This window comes from Mytilus galloprovincialis, chromosome 1 (genome assembly GCF_965363235.1).
Source record: "Mytilus galloprovincialis chromosome 1, xbMytGall1.hap1.1, whole genome shotgun sequence".
Classification (NCBI taxonomy): Eukaryota; Metazoa; Mollusca; class Bivalvia; order Mytilida; family Mytilidae; genus Mytilus; species Mytilus galloprovincialis.
In genome coordinates, this window is record NC_134838.1 from 125,564,753 (window position 1) to 125,575,764 (window position 11,012).

The following is an 11,012-nucleotide window of genomic DNA, read 5'->3' on the forward strand; positions in this document are numbered from 1 at the left end:
CAGATTAGGAAATCTACTAGTAGAGAACAACAAATAATACATTAAAAAACAATTTCTTCAGAAACAAAGACATACCAGTAACCAGTTATGAGTAATGTATAAACTAAAAGATTAGCTGTCCGAAACTTCATTCTATTATAAAGAGTTATAGAAAAAAACCACTTCAAAGTGTTGAAAAGTTTGCACAAAAATACAAATATGAAAATTGATGAATGAGGTTCAAACAAAACTTTTGATCAAATTCTTTAAATCTGAATTCTTTAATATTAAAATACCAACACGAATGGATTATAGCTCTCAACCATTTCAAACCTGACAATTTACATTGACAAAAGCTACTTGGGGGTTTATCTGATCCCGGTAATACTGTTTTTAATGTCCCAGTGACAAAATAAATTTCAGTTATTTCCATGCATTGTCAAATAAGTTGGATTGCTAAAATATAAATGATACCATTTATACAGATTTCTTATACAGATCACAGACAGATAAATGAATTACCTGACAAATAATGCACTTATTTGTTTTCTTATGTTATTTTTGGTTAAAACTAGATACCATTTTGCCAGTAAAGGTCATCACACTGAATTATCATTATCCTGAAATTCTTATTTTTCAATTACATTGAACCAATATTGAAACACTGTTCTGTGGATTCATTTATTTTCAATGGTACCAATTTTAAAATTTGTGGATGTAGAAAAATTTGCATTTTGTTGATATTTGAATTCATGGTTTCCCAAAAGTCTACTGCAAATTTGCAATTTGTTAAACAATTAAATTTGTGGTTTCTCTATCCCAACAAAGTCCACCAAAATTGGTATCCAACGAATAAAAATGAATTCACAGTATCATGCACTTTCTTGTCTTCCTATGTTGTTGGGTAACTGTCAAATTTGTGTTTGCCCCATGTTTCTTTATATACAACAATAAACTGTTAACAATGAGTTATGTCTCAATTTCTGAAATTTTGATGGTAAAATGTACATATTGAAATCACCAGTCTAAAGGTGCAGGGCAAAATAGTCCATGGAAATATGAAATGGCAATGCTTATAAAACTACATACCAAATACCATTAACTTTTCACAAGTGGTTCCTATTAAAGTTTCAAAGTCAATGTACCACGATTAGGGGTTGTGTGCCATATAATCTCCATGAAAATTGACTTGCAAATATGAAAACAATTGCATACCCAACATTTGCCTAAACAGTAAATGTTCATCTTAAACTGATCTATATATATATATATGACAAACATTAACATGTTAATAATGCAAATATTCCATGAACCATGACAGAAAAGATGGGAAAAGGAGGGGGAGTGGGGTAATTCCAAAATGTATAGGGTTGATGATCTTCTAAAATTGAGAAGCTATATACTATAGATGAATAAATTAAAAAAAAAATTGTTATTATCATCAGCAAGGATGTGAATTTCATACCCACATATATGATAGCACACGACCAGCATTTTAGACCTAGTTTTATAATATTCACTCTAGAATATCTCAGATAAGATAAAAGTCAATAACTTTAAGCATACTTAATAGGACTAAATCTGAGGATTTCTATTTGGTTTTCATTTCTATATTTTAGTATCATAGTATAAAAGTATAGATAGGACTCTTTCAATTCTATTTGAAATTCTAGGTGGTGGTGGTTGAAGTGGGGTTAATTTGTAGATTTCATTTCATATTGTCGCTATGCATACTTACTTTTTTTTAAGCTGACAAATGTTCTTTTCTATTTTTAAACAATTGTTTCCTGCATCTGTGTTGCAGGCAAAGATATTCATTTTCAAAATCCCTCATCCCCCTCCTTTCCAAGATTAAATATTCAAACTATAAATGGATATGTAGTCAAACTTAATTAAAATATTCTAATCTGACAATGAAAATTGAAGTACCATAAAGAAGGATAAAAACTACATTTATCTTAATAGAGACTTGACACCTACTACTTCATGTTTCTTAGGGGTCACAAACGTGTCAACAACTTGTTTTATTTCTCAATGTGTACACATAATTTAAAATATTTACTGAATTTTTATCTTTTTACGTTGAGATGAATTATAATAAAAGCTACTCTATAGTTCTTAGAGAATTTTAAATACAAGTGGCTAAAGGTATGAAAATTGTAATAAAACCATCTCCCAGTGATAAGATTTAAAACTTTTATACTTGAATATTTCTTATCAAATTTTATTGTAAAATGTTTCTAACTAGTTTACCCTCATGTTGAGATGATTTTTATACAACCACTACAAGGAAACTGTAAATAAAATAAGACTGCATATTCTTAACAATAGGATAAATGGTCTGCTGTTTTATCATATACATAACATATCATTATCCACAGTTTATCTGTGATTTGCACATTTTTCCTTTGATCCTCCAGCCCAATTCTCTTTTGGATAAAGGAAAGAATGTGATACTCTAAAACATAACTGAATAACATCCCATAACAATGCAGCAAGGTCACCTTGTCCTGTCCCGCCGCATCAATTCATCATTGAAATGCATGTGACGTCAGTCATACAACTAAACAACTATGGCATTGTTGTGAACGTGTAAATACTTCTTATTTTCCTATCCTATCCCAAGAAATATATTGCATTCTAGTATTTCTGCACAGAAAGTATAGAAAAGATAGACAAAATAAAAAATAATGAGTATTAATATAAAAAAGTCTGACCCTACTTTTGTAAAACTCTTTTAAAAAGTAGCACATTTAGTTGTTTTTTTCTCATATCGATCAGGTAGAAATAGTTTTAATGCAAATATTCCCAAAAAATCACAGCAGGATCAAATTCAGTGGAAGACTAAAAGTTGAAAGAAAAATCACAATGTTGTAGTGTTCTTAGAACTGGTGTACACCTATCCATGCCAGGTTATTTTCATGTGTGAAATCTAAAAGTTACAAAAGAGAATAATCTATTCCACAGCAATACTTCTACTCATTCATGCCAAGATATTTTCAAGTAATAGTATGAAAAGTTATTTTAAGAATAATAGTGCATTATCTATTGTAGGGCAATATTTCTAAACAAAAACGTTTTGTTGCAAGTACTGTAAGTACAAAATGGTTACTGAGAGGACAAGTATTTGTCCTGTAAAATAATTGGACTTCTATTAAAAGTAAATTCACAACTCCTCAAATGTATCTCAGTAAAAAAATTGATTACAATTGAACAAAAATAGAAATAGTTTGATACAATGTCTGTGGTTCTTTGATGTCTAATGTAAACACTAACTATATCAAAAATAACTAGACCAGTTATCTTAAGGAACTATTTCATTTTGTCATTCTAATGTCAATTACTTTTCATTGAAATATTGTTGACTAAAAGTTTCTCTGTATAATGTAAATCACTCCAGATTGAAAACAGTCAAATATGTGTCACACAAAAGTTTTTTTTGTAACAAAATTTAGTTAACCCAGATAGTTGACTGGACATGTACCTTGTTTAAATTAAAATAAGTGTACACCAATTATAAATAGGTATACACTATTCATGGCACTATTAATTGACTAAACAGCCAGAGGTATTAATGAGTTAATCCTATATTGTGAATTATAAATTGTATTGTTAAATATTTTTAATCCAATGTACAATCCTATTGGCATAACTATTCCAGCTGCTACTACAAACATGTTAAATTGTTAAATTATTAATTAACTATTGTACAAGTTAAAGAGTTATAATGTTATTTTGATTGTATAATTGAAGATACTTATTGAGACAACAACCCAACAATACAATGAAATAGAAAAGATATCCAGAGATTCACACAATGTCTTCGATGATAGACTATTGACTTATTAAGAAAAGTAATGAATTCAGCAGCAACTACTTAACATTTCAACATATTTGTTTTTTATCAATTGTTCAAAAGAGATATATTATACATATGTTGTCTTTTCTTCTGGTTGATATAGAAAAGGTGATATCCTCTTACAACTTCTTGGTCTTTATACATAAACCAATATATTGCTATGATGTATGTTTTTCTAGAGACATATTAAAACTATACAGATGAATAAATGTACAGTTGACTTTTTTTCCTCATGGAAATGAGTGGGTGACATAAAAATATTGTCATTTACCTCTCAAAGAATGAATAGATATATCATGTGCTATTACATAAATCATAATTATAAAAAAACATTTTTATTGGAAATATGTTGACATATTATTACAAATATATACAGAAAAATAAACTTTTTATTACACATATCTGTAAAAAAAATCCCATGCATAAGAGATTCCTCTAATATCAAAATTTGAATATAATTTTATTCACTGGTCAACTAAACTTTTTTAAAATATGAGAATTAGTGGGTTAAATGTACCAGGAGGTACTACATATGTACATTCATCATGTCTAATAAATGATGATTAAGGTAGCAATTGACAAAATTTCTTTTAATCTGACTAGCTTAATAAATCACAATATAAATTTAACGCAATAAAAATTTACTGCTTACTATTGAAAAACCAAGTATTCTATTTACCAAAAAACTTACAACAAAAGTTGAGTAAAATGTTCATAACTTACAAGTATTTTTTCATGTAAGTTTTTTTGTGAAATGAGTCCCAAAATGTTTAACCCTGGAATTGAGGAATAAAATCACTACTACATCGAAGCCAGCATATAAATATACAATATTTCACATTCTGAGCTTCTGATATAATACACACATCTGCTCATGGTTGAAGGTCAATCTATGACAGTAGGATATGATAATGTTTTATATTGTTGGGGTTGGGTTGCTATTCCATAATTCTCTTCTTTAAATTCATTAATTGACTCAGAATAGGATTAAATAAAAAGAGATGAGGACAAAATACTACTGAGACAGAAAACCAACAATGCAAGTTATATTTTAAAATAAGGAGCTGTGGTATGATTGCCGATGAGACTACTATTTACCAGGCACGATAGAGTGGATGTAAGAAACTATTTGTATTGGTTGTAACTGCAACCTGAGACATCAATGTCTCTGCTACAACCATGCACTGGCGAAGAAGAAAACATGTTTTTTTTTAAATGAAGTGATACATGGCTAGATTTGTCTATATAAGTAAACTTCCTGGATATATTTACTTTCTAAAATTTGTTCCTTTGGGTTCTCCATAAAAATTTACTATTCTTTTTTAACATATTATAAAAGAAGCGATTCATGTATAATATAACAACTCAAGAGTTCACAAACAGCACAAAAACATAGAACAAAGGGATTACAAAAACATTTAAAAAGTAGATATATAATGGAACTAAATAAGCATAGATTATAAATGTTATCCTCTTACTAATTAAAGTATGACTCAACAGTTGTAAAAATGAAAGAAAAAAAAAGGATTTAAGACTAATACACCAATGTGCTTCTCACTAACCACAGGAAGTTAATATCAGGTGGATAGTGCTAATGATCTGCAAGTTTTATTTCTCATGAGACATTTTCATAAAAGGATCTTTGGTCATTTAGTTTACACAAATAAGTTTGACTTGCACTAAAAAAAAAGGTTGATCCCTGTGCACAGAATCCTTAAAAAAAATAATTTGTGAGCTCCATGAGGATAAGCTGTATTTGCAATGAGCAAAAACTTGTTATTTCAAGACATTGTAGTATGGCTATTCAGAATTCAGTTTAGTTTTAAGTTTGCAATCTAATTATATCATTTACTAAAACACAAACAAATTCTGCTTTTCTTACATGTAGAAACATCTTTTTTTAAATAGTAAAGAAAAAAGTCTTGCAAATATAGATGACTAATGTTAAATTTTGTATTTCCTCAAAACCAATACACATTCACCAATACATATATAATCTAAGTAAAACTTTAATAATCTAGGTCAATCCTGGTATAAAACCTAAAATCTACTTCATTGTATTCTTAACAAAATAAACAAGAATCAATAAAGTGTTAATTCATAACTCTAATCTAGATTAATAGAGATTTCCACACTTTAAATTATACATTGCTTTTGTATAAAAGCAAACAGCTGTAAATACACTATATATGTATTACAAACAAATTATTTCATAACTCATATAACTGACCATACATTTGTAGAGGCCAGACATAAAGACTTATTTAACTTAATTCCCCAAATAGTCAGCTTTCAAAGAAAAGAAACAGTGTACCAAAAAATACTCTCACTAACCAAACTTCTACATGTCCCCCCCTCCCCAAAAAACACTCTCACACAGCAACTACACATTCCAAACCATAAAAAACTCACACAGACATCCCAGTCTAACAAATGTTCTCACAAATATAGTAACATTCGACACCCCTACAAATAGTTTTATCAGAAGCTAAATATTTTTTCACATAATCATTCATTTCTATTTCAGAACTAGTATATAAGTTCAAAACCACATTATTTATTGAATGGCGGGGGAAACAATTATTCTCTATCATGTTAAAAACCGTAAGACACATCAGGACATAATGTCAGCTTGTAATAGAAGAGATCTAAACACTATTCAGATCACTGTACTATTTTTCCTAAAATAAAATGGCAAATTGTAGCAACGTGGTATAAGAAGGAACTTTTGGTGCTTTTTTGACAGGTGACAATTATCTTACCTGCTGTGTTTTCTACCTTTTTTTTCTTCAGTTCTTTTTGTTGAGAAATATCACTGCAATCTACAAACAGATAGTGAAAGATACCATCATATAATTGAGATTACATCACGTATAAACACACAAGGTGTGTATAATATGTTTATGTCACTGTTCCCAAGGCTAACTACCGTAGTAATTGAAAATCATTGTTGTCTTATTGCCAGACAAATTGGGATGTCTTTGATTGACACATCTATTTATCATTAATTATAACATCTACTTCTGTTTTTTTCATCTGTCAGAGGGGCGGTTCTGGCTCCCACTAAGGGTCTTATTTCATTAATTTTAGGTTTGAAACGTTGTGTATTCAATCTTCCTGCCAACTTTAAACTTATCATCAGGGATACAATAGAAATAAACATTTGTATGTTTAAAAATTTCCGTTTATTGAAACTAATTTATACATTCATTGTTCACTAGTTCGGTAGAAAATTGTTCAGTGTTCAAATTTACATATTGTATTTTTTACTGTTTATGCGTTTGACTAGCCATGACCTTATCCAGTTCATTTTCTTTGTTGTCTGACCAAGTTTATATATTGACATTCATTTCATTACATACAAAACTATACTGTACTATATCTAGTCAACATATAAACTTTGGTATTAAATAAAGTGATTCTTAGAATCTGGAATTATAGTTTTTTACCAAACACAGTCATTCCATTTGATGTTTGTCTATTTGGCTGATTTATGTCACCTTAGGAAACAATGCTGTTGTGCATGAAAACAATTAGACATGATGTGAGATGCCTACAGTATAAAATATTCTTTAATTGAAATTTTTACATAAATTATGAAGAGAACAAAAACAAATGCACTTAAAAACCATAATTAAATACAGAGACACCATCGGTAAAATAATGAAGACAAAATGACAAATACTACATGTAAAGATTAAGACATACATGTGAACTCCATCATACATAGAAGTTGAAATCAGGTGCTCAGGAAAAGGGAAGTATTTGAAGAATCTTATGCATGGTCATAGTGAACACTGATAGCATTGGATCTAAATGTAAATCTTCAGCTTTTATTGATAATTAAAAGTTTAAAATGAAGAAATGGAATTGTGGTCATAACTTTAGTCCTATAAAGTGTCCTTTGTTTAATTCATTTATACCTAAAAAACATATTGCACAAATGATGTATAGGCCTGGGCCTTTTGGTGTTAAGTTAGCTATTTCACATGAAATACAGCACAATAATTATAATTACCCATCAAATCCAACACAACTCACGAACTGTGTTGTTAAGAAGCTTAAATCAGATTCTGATCTGTCTCCTTCATCTAAAGCAGAACTAGGCTTTAAACTGCAATCAAATTAAAAATTGGGTTAAACAGAAATCATCTTTTACCACTAAAGGGGAACAACTCTAATTTAATATGTCTCAAGTTTTCTTGTTTTTGGAGGATATTATAAATAATAGGCAAATTAGTTTGTACAGCCATATCTCATCAACCAGTTCTTCTATAACCTTTTTTCTGTCGTACGGCCTCTTCCTTTCCATTCAAATTTGTATAATTTAGATTAAAGTTGTTCTTGGTCTACACAACTAATACTACTTTTCAAGTTTTTTTGCTGGAACTAGAACTAGGTTAAACATGATTAAACATAAATATGGTTAATAAAGAGTCATTCAAATTTCTGCTTACTATTGAGTAAATTTCTTTCATCTGATAAATTAAGCTCATAGCTTATGAAAGATTGTTAGAATGAAGCAAGTGTTCTGAAATATTAAAATTAGTAGTAATTTAATATCTAATTCCAGTTTAGTATAAGTTGCAAAAATTGTTTCCCAATCCACTATACATAAATATGGTTTTCCCGTTTGAATGGTTTTACACTAGTAATTTTGGGCCCTTTATACATGTAGCTTGTTGTTCGGTGTGAGCCAAGGCTCCGTGTTGAAGGCCGTACATTGACCTATAATGGTTTACTTTTTTAAATTGTTATTTGGATGGAGAGTTGTCTCATTGGCACTCACACCTTATCTTCCTTTATCTATTACAGTGACTTGACTGTTAGTGTTGCTATTCACCAATTGCAACTCATTCAAAATTTTGACCCAATTGCAATTTGTTTTATTAAATCAAATTGTTCAACTGGTCAAAAATTTGAACAAACTGTTCAGCCAAAATGTGAAAGTGCAAAGTGATAAAATAAATCATACTTACAATCCTATAAGTCTGTAACTCCACTGTATTGATGTAATTCCTAAATCAGTCTATCAATCTGTATAGTTATATTACAGCCATTACCATACTAAAGGTGAACTGTTTTATTTTGAATTGCTATAAAAATGTCAAAACTAAGCTTTTATAGAGTTTTTCTTTCGAAAAGTATTCTATATTTATAAGTATCACACATTATGTGAATAAAAACATTTCATATTCAGTAAAATATGTATGAAATAACAATATGCTTCCTTGGGGAGATAACCTAAAATACTATTCTTTTGAATAAAGACTTTTTGAAACCAAAAAGCGATTATCTCCCCTTCCTACAAACATATTGCAATTTCAAATATTTTACTGAATATGAAATGTTTTTATTCACATAATGTGTGATTCTTATAAATATAGAATACTTTTCGAAAGAAAAACTCTATAAAAGCTTAGTTTTGACATTTTTATAGCAATTCAAAATAAAACAGTTCACCTTTAGTATGGTAATGGCAATAATATAACTATACAGATTGATAGACTGATTGAGGAATTACATCAATACAGTGGAGTTACAGACTTATAGGATTGTAAGTATGATTTATTTTATCACTTTGCACTTTCACATTTTGGCTGAACAGTTTGTTCAAATTTTTGACCAGTTGAACAATTTGATTTAATAAAACAAATTGCAATTGGGTCAAAATTTTGAATGAGTTGCAATTGGTGAATAGCAACACTAACAGTCAAGTCACTGTAAACTAATGTTTGATTACTATTTGACAAAATATAGGTGTAATTGTGAGTTACTAGCAAAAATTATGAGGCAAACTTTTGAATTATAAGTTCTAACATTATATAATCTGTTGACACACAGATATGTCATGCTTTTGTAATCTTTTTTCCTGAAAAGAATAATGAAATGTATTTGTTGGAAAAGGGAAAGTTGTAGTATTGAAAACATGATAAAGGGGAATATGTAGTTTGTGCATAGCCTAGATAACAGTCATTCCAATGAGGAAAAAATTTAAATTAAATTAACCATTGCATGACATGGTTTCCAGAATCTTAAGCTTGGCTAATCCTGATTGGTATTTGTGTGCAGCTAATATTTTTTACTTCTAGACACTCAGTGCACTCTGCATTATAACAAAATCAACGTAATAACATGTTTATAGACCAAAAGGAACTATAAACACTTTTCTTCACCGAGACAACACGTCTTCCATTAATGTTGAATTGATAGGCAATGGAGAAGAGTAAATCAACATGCTGAAGGGTAGAGATTGCTATAATCATAGATGTAATACCCATATCTATGCTATTATATATCAGTAAGAAGTAAAACGAAATAGAATTGGTTGTAGTTATAATTCTGAACAAAGGAAGATAACTCCAATTTTTAAAGATGACTTCATTGATATTTTTTTTAACAGATATTAGCACTTGGCAAGTATACCATTGTTTTATGACTGAATATCTGGGCATATTTCTGGAAATGTTCATGGGCAGGATGTATAAAATGATATGGCCAATGCACTATATTTTGTGTATCTCAAAGGTAGTGATAAATCTAGGAAAACTTAGATTTCCAGTTTGTACCATAGGGTTTTGATTCTTTCACAGAAATTATTAAGCTTTAGCTTAGTGAATGACTTAGTGTTAGTGCCTTATTTTGTAGTTTTTAAAACGCATGAATTGTCTCAACATTTATCTTTGATCTTACATGTTGTACCTATTAAAACATTTAAACCAGCTGCATTTGTCAGGAACCGCATGTTCAGGGGTGCATAAGGGTTTTTAGTTTTTTTTTTATTTGGATCAGACTGTTTGTTTCCTGTTTGAATGTTTTACACGAGTCATTTTGGGCTCTATATAGCTTGCTATTTGGTGTGAACCAAGGTTCTGTGTTGAAGACCATATTTTGATCTATAATGGTTTACTTATATTACAAATTGCGACTTGAAGAAGTCGTCTCCTCGACACTCATACCACATATTCATATATCTGTTTGTTTTGAAATGTATAGGTTTTATCTTTATTGTGCATGTATTTGTGGTAGCCATGTTGGTTTCAAATTGTGCATGTATTTGTAGTAGCCATGTTGGTTTCAAATTGTGCATGTATTTGTAGTAGCCATGTTGGTTTCAAATTGTGCATGTATTTGTGGTAGCCATGTTGGTTTCAAATTGTGCATATATTTGTAG

At 29.6% G+C, this 11,012-nt stretch overlaps 1 protein-coding gene across 2 annotated transcripts in view; it reads right to left on the minus strand.

Annotated features, from left to right (window-relative positions):
- Positions 1 to 6,660, minus strand: part of LOC143057607 (uncharacterized) — a 31,016-nt gene extending 24,356 nt beyond the window's left edge. The window contains exon 1 of one of the 2 annotated variants that reach the window (XM_076230958.1): positions 6,601 to 6,660. The gene's annotated coding sequence lies outside the window, so the exon portion shown is untranslated. The remainder of the gene's footprint in view (positions 1 to 6,600) is intronic. The other variant, XM_076230983.1, reaches the window with a different exon arrangement.
- Between the last annotated feature and the right edge of the window lie 4,352 nt (positions 6,661 to 11,012).